The sequence below is a fragment of the Tamandua tetradactyla genome, chromosome 13 (genome assembly GCF_023851605.1).
Source record: "Tamandua tetradactyla isolate mTamTet1 chromosome 13, mTamTet1.pri, whole genome shotgun sequence".
NCBI lineage: Eukaryota > Metazoa > Chordata > Mammalia > Pilosa > Myrmecophagidae > Tamandua > Tamandua tetradactyla.
In genome coordinates, this window is record NC_135339.1 from 58,342,537 (window position 1) to 58,357,951 (window position 15,415).

The 15,415-nt window shown below is 55.2% G+C and overlaps 1 protein-coding gene across 1 annotated transcript in view; it reads right to left on the reverse strand.

Annotated features, from left to right (window-relative positions):
• The window catches only part of SLIT1 (slit guidance ligand 1), a 183,873-nt gene that overhangs the window by 68,183 nt on the left and 100,275 nt on the right, over positions 1–15,415 (reverse strand). The window lies entirely within an intron of this gene.

Genomic DNA, 15,415 nt, shown 5'->3' on the forward strand with positions numbered 1-15,415 from the left:
AAGTCCTGGCCTCTACAAGCCCCAGGCCAGCTTCTGGAACTTTCTTCCAGCTCACCCAGCAGAACTGGGCCTCTGGCATCTGTCACTTGCCCCTCCCTCCTTCTCTTGACAGTCCTCCCAAAGGCAAAGCTGCCTCACTGGCCTTGGCACTCACAGACCCTGCCGATGCCCCGCTCCAGGCATCCCCCTTCTTGGAGGGGGAGTAGTAACTGCTGATGTGCTCTGGGCAGGGCCCCCAGGCTGCCGGTGCTCCAGGACTTCAGCCCTTCTCAGCTGTGAACTCAGTCAAACTTCATGAGCTTGCAGCCGAGTCGGGGACCTGGGCAGTGTACCCCAGAGCCCTGCATCAGGCACACCCTCGGGGTCCTTGAGCTGGTCAACTGGGAGCGGACTGACCCGGCATGGGACCCCAAAGCTCACAGTTTGCCCCGGGCCAGGCCCCCGGGGCTTCAACCACATCCTTATTGTCATCCATTCATCACAGGGCTCTCTGCGAGCCTTGAGTGCATGGTCCCATGGGTATTCCCAGTTGGGTATTCCCAGCAAGACAGTGAAACCAGGAAAGGTGCCCCAGCAGCCTCAGTGGGGCCCTGAGGTCAGAAAGGCCGGGTTCGAGCCCCAGCTCACCACCTGCTCGCGGTGCCTCCGTCAGTCTGTCCCCTTTGTTCCTGAGTCTCAGTTTCCTCATTTACACAGTGGGGGAAACAAGAGCCTGGTAGAGGGGCTGCCTCCCCCACTCGACCCCACCACATCCTCCCCCCACCCCTGCACTGAGAGGGAGCCAAGGTCTCCGAGCTCCAGCCCTTCCGAATCCCACCCCCCTTCCCCACCGCAGCTGTCAGAAAACCATCCCCAAAGGCACCGGAATCAGAATGCACTTTCTCATCAGTAGCACCCCCATTCCCCCCACTTCTCTCTCGCCTCCAAAACTGTACAATCTTCCATGCCAGTGGTACCCTACCTCACTATGACCGGTCGCTCTTGGTCCCTCGATGCGGCAGCAGTGTCTCCCCTCCCGCCTCCAGGCAGGCGGCAGGGGTTTACAGCAGACCCCGGTTTCCTGCTCCCAGCCCTGCATACCCCGCTCCACGACTGTTCTCTGTGGCCTTTGATCTCCTTATTTGTGCTGTGTCTCTGCCTCCCTGTTTAGCCTGTTGATATTCAGGGAGACAGCCCCGCAATTCCACCAGTTCAGGGTGCTCCCAGAATTGCCCCTAGGACCCCCCTCCCAGTTGCCTGTCTTAGTTTTCCTCTTTTCAGCAATGCCTGACCAACCCATACAGCTCTGTGGGCTCACACCCTCCATGAACAGGGTGCTGGCACCGGGGAAGGGAGGTCTGATGGGGACAATCCCCGGACTTGGGACATGGAGATCCGGGCTGGTGCTGGACTTCCAGCCAACGGCTGTGTGTCACCACCAGGCCGCCTCACCTCTCTGGGCTGTTTTCCCAACTTTTTCTTTCCTCCCCAAATGTCTGTGTCCCAGGCCGAAATGGCCATGCGTTCCTTTTCCTGATGTCTGTCACCCTGAGGAGAGAAGCCAACCTGGGCACTCTAGGGCAGGGTCCCGAAATGGGGCTGCTTGGTGCATCTCGATCCCAGAGAGCAGTGTTTCTAGCAATCTGATTCGGTATCTGGGGTGCGGGTAGGGAATCCACTTTTTTAACAAGTGCCCCAATGATCTGATGCCCAGGGCTGGCCTATGGAGACAAGGGGGCAGAACCAAACAGCTCACTTCAGCCTCCCCCAAGAACTCCGCACACACTCCTCACAGGTGTGAGCTGTTTCCACAGGGTCCCTCAGGCCTTGTGGCAAAGCCCTGGGCCACTGTCCAATGTGGCAGAAATTGCTATTCCCCACCAACTATTGGAGTCATGTGGCCTGGGCCAGGCACCCTCCTCACCACCCTCCCGTCGGCCCCAGGCAGGCTGGCCGGGAGGTGCTGGAAAGAACCGCTGCTCCTGTCCAAGGCCGGCTCAGCCTCTGGCCTCAGGATGGCCACCTTCTCCTTCTCCAACCCTGCTGCCACTCTCCAAGCAGGGTCTCCACCTGACCATTATGCCTGCGGCCACCACCATCGCCCCAGCACAGGCAGACTCCTCCAACCCCTTCCACACATCGCCTGTCATTCACTGATTCAACAACCATGGCAGCACACCTGCTGTGTGCCAGGCTTGGGCAAGGGCTGCGAAAGCCACAAGTGCCAGCCTGCACTCGGGGAGCTCACAGTCACATGAGTTCTTAAGTGACTAGGAGCCAAGCAGTAAAGCACCAAACCCACCTGGACGGAGCACCTCCACACCCCACACTCCACACAATACACCCGAGAGCACTCGCAGCCCAGAGAAGGAGAGAGGCATGAAACCCGCAAATGACATCTTCAATCCTTCATTCAACAAAGATGTATCAAGAGCTGACCACGCATTGAGGCACCTCACCAGGGAGCCTACAAGGACCTGCTCTCATAGAGCATACATTCCAGCCTACAGTGAGCACCGGGAGAGCAGCATTTCCAAAGAACTACAAGAGCACAGAGGAGTGAGCAACCAACTCTACCCAAACTGAAGCAGATCCTGAGAATTTACCAGATAGAAAAGAGATCTGTGGGAAGGGCATTCCAAGCAGTGGGAAAAGTATATGCAAAGTCCAGAGGTAGGAAGGAACAAGATAGGCTTTACGGAATATCGTGCAGTTTGGTATGACTGATTTGTGTATAAGGAATGTTGCAGTAGTTTTAAAGTACGTCCACAAATTCTTTGACACTGCTCCCTTCAAAAGGAGGAAACAAACTCCCTGCCGCTGGAGTGTGGGGTGGTTTTAGTAGCTCAATTCTCATGGATAGACTATGATAGAAGTGATGATGTATAAATTTCAAGGCTGGGTCATAAAAGATACTGTGGCTTCCACCTGGCTGTTCCTCAGATCACCTGTCCTGGGAGAAGCCAACGACCAAGTCACAAGGACACTCAAGCAGCTCTCTGGAGAGGCCCACAGGGAGAGGAACTGAGGCCTCCTGTCAACCATGAAAGCTGAGCTACTGTGAAAGTGGATTCTCCAGTGCCAGCAAAGCCTCCATGTGATGCAGCTTCAGCCAACATCTTGAAAGTAACCTCACGAGAGGCTCTGACCCAGAACCGCCCATCCAGCTGCAGCAACCGAGATAATAAATCTTACTACTCTTTTAAGCAACTACACTTTGATGTAATTGGTTATGCAACAATTGGTGACTGATAAAGGGGTGCTTTGGAGAGTTGGTCTGAAAATGGAAAGGCTTAGAAGTCATGCTAGAGGGCATGGTCAAATTCTGAGGTCTGTGAAGACCCCCCAAGAGTCACTATGGAAGAAAGGAACATGCTTAGACTTGATGCGAATGAGCTGAAATAACCCTGGAGTCTTGGCTGTGTCACATCCTCTCTGTAGGCCTCAGTTACCTCATGTCAAACACGTGGCCTGGACTTAGATGATCTCTCAGTCTCCCACCAACCCACCCACAAACTCACATGCAAACTATTCCAAGACATACCAAGTGAGGGAGCTGGGTCTTTAAGGCATTTGACATCCAGGGAGGAGTGGAGGGAAAGGGGGGCCCTGTTGCTGATGTATCACTCCTGGGAGGCATAGGATGGGGAGAAGATGGAATGGACACAGCCACCTGCCTTCTGCTGTTCACAGGGAATCAGGAAGAATAGAGGGCATGTGGTGGGGGTGAGAGAAAGGCAGGGAGGAGTGGTGGTCTGGAGACTTCTACAAGGTTGGGAAGGCGGAAGACACAGGAGGAGGCTGGCTGCCGGAACCCGTATCCCAGCCTGAGCTGGAGTTCCCATCTACCCTCCACCCAAGCCCGGGAGGAAACTGTGGGCCAGCAACTCACATCCCTGACTCCATTTAATCCTCACCACGCCCCTACAAGGAAAATGTTTTATTTGTATTGATTAGCTTATTGATTTATACCCACCTTATTCCAGAAAGGCTTTAAGGTGGCTTACAGGGATTTACAAAACAGCAAAAGAGCAGCAGTGAAAAGTGGGGCAAAGAGAAGAAAGAAAATCAACAGCACAAGAACTGTACGCACCATGGTGACCTGCAAACTCGCCAAGGCTGGGGCTCTGAGCTCTCCGACAGCCACCACGAACAGTGGTCTTCGGTAGTTAACAGGATCCTCAGTTCATATATCAATTTCAAAGGACAATTTTCTCTGGAATACTGAGATGGCACTAAGATGAGACAATTTTCTCAAGGGGTCTTTAAATAAAAAAATGACAGTCTGGCCTAATCAATAACACTAGATCCTTATAATAAATGGGAATCAAGGGCCATCTCCTTATCATAGCATTGCACTGAAGTACGATTCAGGGAAAGCAATTCTATAAGAGGTCATACCAGGAACTAAGGGGTCATACCAGGGCATGGAAGGAGGGCGGCTGGAGCGTGTGCAAAGGTGCGGAGGCATGAGAGCCCGGCATGGTCAGGCAGACTTGAAGTGAGGCATAAGGTGCCAGGAGGCGGTGTTGGCTGGCCAAAGCGCTGCAGGCCCTGGAAGGTGACAGGGTAGACAGCAGAAGGGTGTGTGATCTGACCATCTTTTAGACGCACCTGTGCTTACAGAGGAAAGACGCTGCCCCAGGCACACAGGTGGGCGCGGTTGGGCACACAGAGCGCCCCCTTGCGGCCAGGCCCAGGGGTAAGTAGAGAGTTGACACAGCTGGGATGCCAGCTGAGGCAGAGCTGAGCTGACGTGGGAACCTCAGGTCCAGCCCAGGGCAGGTCTGAGTGGCTTACCTTGTTTAAATGAATAAAGGAAACTATTTGAATTTGAGGCCCTGGGAGAGACCAGCCTCGAGACCAGAGGAAAATGGGTGAGCCGTGAAAGACTGAGGCAAGTGCAGCCTGCTGGCAGCAGAGGGAGGTGTGAGAAGAACCTGAACTCTGCAGTGAGAAGGAGCTAAGTTCAAATGCTGCTTCTACCGCGTCCCAGCCACTGGCTGGGGCAAGGGACACACCTGAGAGCTTTGGTTTCCCTCTTTGCAAAATGGGGGTCAAAGCACCTACACGCAGGGGTTGGGAGAAGATTAAGTGGGTTCATGTATTTAAGCTTCTGTTCTAGTACCTGCTCCACTGAGCAGTAGTCAACAAATGAACAAATGCTGGCTTTTGGCCTGCCCCAAACACAACCAGTTCCTTTCCTAAGTTTCTGATGGCTGTTTCCAACTTGCCCACGAGGTGGAGACAAAAGACTTCCCTGGACTTGGATGCCAGCTCAACCACATCACACACTGAAACAAAGCGAGTCTCTCTTTTTTTTCTGCCCCAATTGACTTCCTACCTGGTTGAAAACTGTCTTTCTCAAACCTTTCTGAAATGAAATTTCCCATCTTCATAATGTGCCCAGTCTCTGAGGAAATCCAGCAGGCACAGCCTACACCTTCCCCAATCACATTTTCTTGGGTCCTGAGCATCTTCATCTCCCTGAAATTTAGTCATTTTTTAAACATCTTTGTCCACTCTTCCCCTATGGTTGTTGGCCCTGGAGAGAGGAGCATGGTCTGAAACCAGGCACCAGGAGACGCCAGTCTGGAAGAGGGAGGTTACTGGAACTAGAAGAAACCATGACAATCTGGGGCAGCTGATGACTTGATCTGGCCATTGGGCAGGGGATGATACAGAGCCATGGGGGGAGGATGGAAGAGCCATGGGGGAGGATGGAGAGCCAAGGGGAGGAGGCAGAGAGCCATGGGGAGGACGCAGAGCCACGGGGAGGATGGAGAACCATGGGGAGGACGCAGAGCCATGGGGAGGATGGAGAACCATGGGGAGGACACAGAGCCATGGGGAGGATGCAGAGCCATGGGGAGGATGGAGAGCCATGGCAGGAAGGCAGAGCCATGCCGGGGAGACAGAGCCATAGGGAAGATGGACAGCCATGAGAAAGAGACACAGCCATGGGGAGAATGGAGAACCTTGGGGAGAATGGAGCACTGTGGGGAGTACTCAGAAACATGGGAAGGATGGAGAGCCATGGGGGGGGAGGCAGAGCCATGAGGAAGATGCAGAGCTAGGGGAGGACTCAGAGCCATGGAGAGGGTGCAGAGCCATCCTGGTGGATAGGCCAGAAAGAAGTTAGAAGCATGGTGAAAAGGGGGCAGCACACAAATTCCCTGAGCAAGTACTCAGTGACAGGGCACAGGGCTGGGAGATAAACACAGGTCTGGGACACATCCTGGGTATGAGGATAAGGCAGCTGAAAAGAGGCTCAAAGCCAAAAGCAGTGTCAGAGGACAGGGACCTGGGTGGGGCTTGGTGTGGCAGACAGGGTCACTGCTGCTGCACCTGACCCTCTGCCCTGAAGGGTGCTGTGTCCTCGGCTACCCTGGCCAGGAGTGCCAGGCCCCTCTGTCAGGCACCCTGTGCCATCAACCACCCTGAGGGCCCTTCCCTGGGCCTAGCGAGAGGGGGACTGGGGCTGTTCTCCCTGACTGACTGCCAGCAACACAGGGACAGTGAGCTCAGTGTCACCCACCCCATCAGGCCCTCCATGAACACTGCTGTAATGGCTGTCAAATGCTGAACAGTGTGGGGCTGATGGAAAGGAGGAAGCGCGAGGGGCTCTTGGGCATGCACGCCACCCTGCCCATAGTAGGTGTGCAAGAAATGTTTGTCTAGCTAGCAAGTGAGATGGCCTGACCTTGGGGGAGGGCACTTTTCATTTAGCTGCTAGATATCCTCAAGGCTGGTTGCTGAGCCAGGAGCTAGAGAAACAGCAGAGGGCAAGCTGGGCCTCTTCCTGCCCTCAGCATCCAACATGCAGAGGGGGCCCCAAACAGTTAATTAGGAAGAAGAGCAGGGTGTTATGGGACAGGGGACATTGTAGGGTCTGAGTACAAGTCAGAGGTGGGAGAGGAGAGCCAGGATGGTGGAGTGTTGAGAAAACCCGGGGAGGGGCAGCAGGTCAATGGGGACAAAGCAGTTGGGGAGAAAAGATCAGGCCACCGGAGGAGGTCCTGGGAGAGCCCCACAGGACCTAGTGAGAGCTCATCAGAAGCTGGACTGTGGGTGGTGCAGACTCCAGGCCCAGCCCCCTCGCCCCCGGGATGCCTCCCTCCCCCATCCAAAGCCATCCTGGTGGCATCTGAGGCTGTGTTTGCAACCACAGGCTGGGGTCAAGTTAGGCCACCTCCATGCAGGGGTATCAGAACCATCAGCAGCATCCCAAAGAGTTGGGGGCAGAGGGATGCAGACTGTCACAGGAGGCTTGCCATGAGCTGAAGATGCAAAGCTGCCACTTGAGAGGCTGAGCCTCGGAGACCTGTGAACAGGCCAAGCACCCCATCTTCTCCTCTGTGGAAGGTAATGGTTAGAACTCACAGGAAGCCAGGACACTGCCCTCACAGCCAGCTAGGACTAAGGTAAGGCAAGGGAGGCACCCAATGTGCAAAACTGAAGGTAGCGCTCAGTCTCAGGCCCTGCAAGTCAAGGGTCGGTCTGGCCTGCCTCACCAGGCCCGGCCCTGCATGCCCTAAGTCCTTTGCCTGCTGCCAGGCTGTCCTACACCACCTCCTGCCTCCCCACCCCGTTTATCCCAAACAAGCTGAGAAAAATCGCACCTGCAGAGAAGGATGTCAGCTAAGCCCGAGGGAGTGCATGGGAAGGAGACAGCACTCAGAGAGAGAGGACTAGAGAGAAGAAGAGAGGAGGAGAGAACTGCAGCATTTTCAGGGGCCTACCAACATGAGGTCCCAGTTCGGGGTACACTTGAACGTTAACTAAAGGGTAGGAAAAGGTCAGGAGTCTGGCTTTCCAAAGTACTTCTGTGCATATCAGGCTAAAAACATTTTGGTGGCCAGCATTTAGGATGGGCCCCAAGGAAATATGCATCTTTTGCAAATTGTTCAATCCCTAATCTTGCTCAGCAGAGCCGGCAAACAGAAGCCCACACCTGCATGCCAGGATTCCCCAATGCTCGAGGAGGCCACAGGCCCCACACCGAGTCCCCTGGTGCCATAGAGGGCGGGGGACTGTCTTAGTCCATAAAGGGACAAAATCAAAACCTCCCGAAACACTATGCAGATAATGTGTGAAAGAAATGCCTGGAATTAGAGCCTCGGGATCATCCACTCAGTTTAAAACTGATGCAGGCCTCACCCAGGCGCCCGGACATCTGCCTTCCTTCCCCAGGAAGAGCCACGGTGTCGCCAGTGCCCATTTAACCAGAGACCCATTTAGGCACGTACAGGAATCACTCGGGGGCCTAGTTCGCATGCAGATTCCAGTTCAGCAGGGCTGGGGTGGGCGGAGACCAGCTCCTGGGGGGCCGATGCTGTGCTCTGGGGAGCACACTTAGCCGGGTGCGGAAGAGAAAGCTCAGAGGTGAACGTCAGAGGCAAGTCTAAGGCTCAGCCGGCCCTGCCCCTCCACTTCAGTCACTTAACTTCTCTGGCCTGTGTCCTTATCTGTAAAATGGGGATGAAAAGCGACACTTGCTGGTTTGGATGTGAGCTGGGGTCCTGAGAGTTCACTCCAAGGGGGATTCTGATAAGGGCAGAGAACTCCCATCCCAGCTTGAACTCTATTATCCAGAATCAAGGGCCCAAGGAGACAAGCTTCTACCAATAGCACCACCCCACCCCCACTGGGCCTGGAGGCAACCTGGTGACCCCGGCCAGTCCCTTTCCCCTGAAGAAAAGGGGGCATTCAGGCCTGTGCCCTGACTCAGACACCATCACAGGGGTCTCTCCTCCTGCCGCCCGCCCTCCCATACAGCCCTCCATTCCCTCCAGCTCCACCAGGGTCAGGCAAACTGGAGCAGAAGCCAAGGTCAGGACCCCATGTTCTCACTGCTAATCCCCCTTCACGCTCTAATCAGATTGGGCCCCGGCTGGTGGATCGGCCTCTAAGGGGGCAGCGGGGAGTGGGGGGAGCCCTGCAGGGGCCGCTGGGCACCAGCCAAGGCAAGGCTCTGGCCCTGCCTCCTGCTGGGCCACCCCACTGCAGAGGGCAGGCCCTGCTCTGTCCGCTTTCCAAGCCGAAGGCTCCGGGCCGCCTGGCCTGTCCTCTCCTGTCCCTTGCAACCTAACTGGTTGCCCCAAGGCTACCCTGCCTGGCCAGGAACTAAGGCAGCCAGGCCACTCCGAGGCCCCATGTCAGGACACCACTGGGTTAAGGACTCAGGCTCTGGAGCGGATGACCCCCACCGGCTCCTGCCTTTGTGACCCCACTAGGCCTCGACTTTTTCCTCTGTAAAGTGGGGATAATTGTGTCATGGGTTTCAGTGAGGCCACATGTGAGATGCCCTTGGCCTTCCCCTGTGAGGACAGGGAGGGAGGGACGATCAGGGCCAAGAAACCTGAGCCTGGGCATCAGGAGGCTGAAGCTTGCTGCCGGCTACGCCGCCCACCCACGGATGCCCTGGAGCCTGACCTCAATCCCGGTGCCTCACCTTCCCCTCCATACAAGGGGAGCCGCGATCCGGGTCCCAGCGCTGGTGAGAGGATGAAATTCCATGCCAACACACCGAGCAGGGCCGCTCACGGCCGGGGCCTCACGCCGCTGCTTGCGGCAGGCCACCGCGGCCACCGAGGGGGGGGCACAGACACCCAGACCACCAAGCCTCTGCAGCCTGAGCCAACAGGATCCGCATCATCTGGGAGTCTGCTGGAAACGGAGCCTCTCGGGCCCCACCCACTGAATCCGAGTCTGCATTGTCACAAGATCCCCAGCTGATTCCTCTGCACACTGAAGTCCAGAAGCCCTGCATCTGGCAGGAGGCAGTTTCAACACGCTTTAACGACCCCGGTTGGGGCTGAGGCCTCCTGAGTTAGCGCCTCTGCACCTGGCCAGCACTTCGAAGCCAGGGGAGGAGGGGCCAACCCCTACTAGGGTGGGGAGGCTGGGGGGGTGGCACTAGGATTCAGGCACCCCTAGTAGGTGGAGAGAAGGAAGAGCAGCCCCTACCTGTCCCCCTGTGGAGTGCCACTGCCCACCCTCATGAGGAACGGAGGGGGTCCTTGCAGGAGAGGGGTGAAGGCAGCCCAGCCAGCCTTGACACCTGCCCCGCTGGACCCCTGCAGGCCTGCGAGGATAGTAAGGCAGGGAGCCTCACTGCGCCCAGCCCGGACCAGGAGTGTAGGAGTCATGCTCTGCCCCCTCACCTAGCCAGGGCAGGGGAGACAGATCCTCCTTCTGTAACCCAGGCCCCCTCCTCTAAGGACAGAGGCTGGCTGTGCTCCACCAGCGGATGCTGGGGCACACAACCCCCGCCCCTCTGGCATCTGGCTAGATCACCCCTCCCCGCGCCTCTGCCTGCCCTTCTAGCTTCGACTCAAATCCTACCCCTCCCACCCTGGAGGGAAATTAAGGCTCCAAGTCATCCCTCGCCCGTCCTGCTCTCCCCAGCCTACGGGGCTGTGTCCCACCTACCTGGCGGGGCAAGCAGCAGGTGTGCGCACCTGCCCTCAGCTCCGGGACTGGGTCTCCCTGCCCCCCTCACCTCTGAGACACGTTCTGGAGGGTGTTCGATGAGAAAGACCTGGCCACTGGGCTCTGAGCTCACGTATGGGCCAGGATTTACTCCCAGGAGATGCAGACAGAGAGCTTACCTGTGGGCCGACTCTCAGCGTGAAAGAGTTTGTTTTATCTTCCCCAGAAGTCAGGTTTGGGGAGGGGGAGGGAAGAAGGTACCAAAGCAACCAGAAATAGTGGGGTGCAGGGGGACCTGGTCCCACTGGCCACAAGCCCAGTTTTTTCCATCTTGGCCTCCAGCTCCTCCTCTGCTGTCATCAAAATAAAGAGGAGGCAACTGCAGCTGGGCTTGCCCCTCACTGGGCCTTGCCCAGTAAATGGTGACTTCCCCTTCCAAATGCTTGTGAGCTCTCCTGGCCCCCCTCCTCTGCTCCCCTGAGCCCCAGGGGTCGGGTCAGCTGGAGTGAATAACCAGGACATGCAGATAAATAAGCAAGGGTCTCCAGATGGAGCCTCAGCAAGGGCGAGGCCTGATTCGGCTGTAGCTATGCCAGGAGGAAGCAGGTGGCCTGGGTTCAAAACCCGACTCATGCACCAACTGGCCACTCTTTAAGCCTCAGTTTCCTCAACTGCAACAAAAGGTTACTGAGAGGAGGGATTAAGCCAAGCGATGTGGAAGTCTCCAGACAACGGCCTCGTACACAAGTGACAGTGAATTACAGGGCTATTAAGGCTTCCGATGACCCCTGCCAATTGCTGAGTGGTCCAGCTCTGTGGCCCTGAGAACTACACTTTCCTCTTTCCTTCACATTTCTCCCCTCCTAGGGTGGTTCTAAGATTCACGGAACTAAAGTTCATCCACGTTCGCTTTTAAAAGCATCGAATAACCAACATCTCCCCCAGGGAACTCCTGTCTAAACTCGCATGGGTAGTTTTGGAGGCTGACGCCATGTACAGTGGTGCTTGGGCTTTGAGAGCCCATGGGAGAAATGGGTTCTTTATTCATTTCCCCTGTGTCTCCTGAGCGCCCAGTGTGGGCCAGGCGCCGGCAGCGGGAGGGAGCACCCCCACCCCGGCCCCCTCCCTCCAGCGCCACCAGAGTTAATGTTGCAGAAACTTCATTAGGAGGAGAAATTAAGCGGGCCGGATGGCCGCACCATGAAACCATCCTGGGTAACATTTCCCCAAGCGAGCGGCGCTGTTTGTGGACCAGCGACAGAGGGGAGCAGCCCTGCAGCCACCCGCTGCGGTGAGGCGTCAGGGGAGATGCACACCCCCTCCCACCCCCCGTAAAGCCCCCTGCCCCGGAGCACACAGCAAAGACTTTTGGAAGCAGGCATTTGGCTGAGTTGGGGGAAAAGCTGCCCCGAGGCTGGAGTTCCACTCAGGAGTGAGTGGTTGGGGACAAACAGGAAGCAGATGCAGCTCTGCCTTTTCATTCCGCCCAGAGCCAGGAGGCAGCAAGCACAGACCTCAGCCACGTGGCAAGGGCGTGGCCGTTGGCAATACGCGTGGATGCAGGTGGGGGACATGCAAGCCCCGTTTCACATGAATGCCACGGCGAGGACTTCGTCAGCTCAGCTTCCCCTGGGAAGGCCCAAGAGGCTGCTGAGTCCTGAGCTGGGGAGGGGAAAGGGAAGGCTCCTGCTGCACGGCCCTGTACAGAGTGGTCAGGGTCAATGACTGCCATGGCTCGGAGAGTCCCAGCCCAGAAACATGATGGCAGGCAGGGGACAGGTGGGGGGATGCAGGTGGGGAGCGGACATAAGGAGGAATCGAGATATAGAGGAAAGACTGTGGGCTATGGAGCCAGAAAGCCCAGGGTTTGACTCCGGTCTCCATCATTTGCTGTCTGTGTGACCTTGGACAAGTTACCCAAGTTGTCCCCAACCCAACTTACCTACGAGGGTTAACCACATCTTCTTCTCACTGGCATGTGTGAGGGTTAAATAATACAAGTGCCATTTAAATAAAGCACAAAACCAGGGAAAACAGGTCTATGCTGTTAAGAGTTGGGGGTCATGGTGACCCTTGAGGGGGGGTGGTAGTGACTAGAAGCAGCGCGAGGGGGGTTCTGGGACACGCGTTCTGTTTTCTTTCTTGATCTGGCTGCTGGTTGCACGAATGTGTTCACTTTGTGAAAATCTGGTGCAACTTTCTGTAGGTATGTCATACTTTAATAAAAAGTTTTAAAAAATAATGTACAGGAGGTATGCATTATTCCAGAGCTGGTGCACTGTCGGCTTTCAACAAATACCAGTGCCCTCCCTCCACGACCCTCTGCTAGGAAAGTGGGGTGGGGGGAATCTTCCAAGGTGACAAGAGACCCAAAGATAGCAGGGTTCACAAGTCTAAGCAGTGGGGAAACTTCCAGGCCTAAGAAGAAATTAACCCCACCCCTAAGTGATAAAGACTGTGGACCAACCTCAAACAGACACAGTGACTGAAGCGGGAAAAAAAGGCCTTACGAGGATGCCAGCACCGTGACCACGCTGGGGTGAAGACGCTGCATTTCCCAGGGCAGGTCAGCATCTGTCTTTGACATGGCAGTGGATGTTTGGGTCCCACGTCTCCCTGAGAGCAGGTACAGAGCCCTGCGGGTACAGGAGCCTTCAGGTTAAGCTGGGTGGGGGCTGAGAGGCCGGTGCTGGAAGCATGAGGAACAATGGGAGAAAGGGGCCAACAGAATGGCCTAAGAATAGGTCTAAATGCCTTTTGTACCTTGCTTCAGTAGGGGAGTAAGGCAGCTTGTATGGCTACATTATAAAACAGACTAAGATAACAGGAATCAGAAAGAGTCAAAAATTGAACACAGACATGGGTGGAAATATCGAACGAGATAGAGAAACAGATGCCACAAAAACCCTTTGCATCTGCTGCGCGTGAACTCTGGGGCTTCTCACAGCCAAGGGAGAATGCGGAAACTATTCGATTACACAATTTACTATGTACATACATGCAAACAACTTGAAGACATGTGGTCTTTCCTGGTACTATTCCAAGCCTGGCGGCCTCCCCAGGGTCTCCATAAAGAGGCTGCCATAGCAGGAGGAAAGCAATCCCTTCACTAGCACCCCCTGAGGAGCCTGCCAACGCTAGGTCGCCCCGTTAGAGACCCTTCTCCAGAAGCCAAGTTACAGATTGGCCAATTCTCCAAAGGATCAGTTTGCTAATTTCTTTGTTTCTTTAACAATTTGGTTTTAGTCGGATGGTTTTCCATCTGTCTACAACGCCCTTTTAAGGACAGTTGGGTTGCCCCTGCCCCAGCTTCCTGCAGCTGCAGGGCGAGGTGGGGGGGTGGGGAGCAGGTTCTCTGTAGTTCAAACGCCAGGAGGTGGGGCAGAGACAAATGGAACAGTCCTTAAAATGCTGTAATAAAGACAAAATGCAAACCAGTCAACTCACACCAAATAGTTAAAAGACATAAGTCAATTTGACGAATTGGTCATTTGACAAATTGGCCATTCAGTGAATTGGCTTTTAGCAAAATGACATTTGGTAAATTGGTCTGCTTCTGACACAGCAAAGCCTCTCACAGTGCAATTACTTATATATTCACAGCACAGGCTCATGGCCAGGTACTAGAGCTCAGGAGAAGTAATTCTGCAGATGGGCCAACCTTACACCATCTGCTACCCTGCAGTTTGATGGACTGGTTTAAGCCAGGGTAGATTTTAGAGTCACTGGAAGAATATATGAACTGCACAGCATTCTGAGCTTCCTTCATCTGTAACATTTCTCTCAGCTAAACTCTTCTAGACTTAGGGGTAAACCCTTTGGCTTCTTCCTGACAAGGATCAGGGGTAAAGTAAGTACCCCAGGCCCTAAGCAGGGTGGACTGGGGATGGGGGAGACAGGACCTAATGTGGTTCAGAAGGAGAGAGAACCAAGGAGCAACAGAGCTGGACAAGGAGAACCTGGGCTGTGCTGGGGAAGAAGAGGGCTCTGCTCAGGAGAAACAGCCAAGCCACAGGGGCTGACAGTCTGAGCTTCTCCTGGGGGAGCCTGGGAGCCCTGGCCAGTACAGCAGGACAGTGATATCAGGACAGTCATTGACTTGAAGCCTGTGCCCAGGGTGGTCCACAAAAGAACTGAACAGAGCATCACTGCATCCCTGGGGGCATTACTAGTCCCCTCTTCACTGGCCTCCCCAAGAGGAAAATGGAGCCCATTTCTCCTACCAAAGACCATTGTCTATGGCCCCACCACCACCACCACCACCTCCTGCAGAGCAGCTCTGCCGGAGTGTTGGCCTCAGGAGTTTCTCCATAAAAATGGGAAGCTTGAGGGTTGGAATGACAAAAGGAAGAAGAGGTACGGGTCAGCACCCCAGCCCATCCGCAGTGCCTCACGTCCCCTCCTCCAACACAGGCAAGGATGCTCAAAGGATATAAGACCTTTAAATGCCTCCTAGGCAGATGGAAAGACAGAGAGCTGCCAGCTGACAGGGGCAAGGAGGGTTCCCAGATGGCTGAGGGTGATGGGCAGGAGCCACCACAACCAAAGCCCAGAGGAGCTGCCCAGAGCCACCGGCTGTGGAGCTGTCCGTGGTTCTGAACCCTCTCAGGCAGCTTTGCTCTGTGCCAGAGACAAGGACACACCTCGCATCCCAGCCACCTTCAGCCTGGTCCTGCCAGCCCACACACGACACCTCGTCTGTCCTTCCTCCTTCACAGGGTGTCCAGTTCAGAACGTACACACAGAGGGTCAGGAGAGACCGTAGGAGCCTCAAGGGACCCGCGGAAAGCTGTGCATTTTAATCTATAGGACCTCAATGCTTGTCCCTGATTCTTGTATGACACACAGTTGTTATTAATAACAATAACGGTAGCCATTATAGCTGCAGTGACTGAGCCCATATTATCTGTCTGGCACAGCGGTAGGTGTTTTATATGTTTTGTATACATTACCTCATTTAATCCTCAAAGCAACCTTGTGAGATAAATACTTTCACCATGCC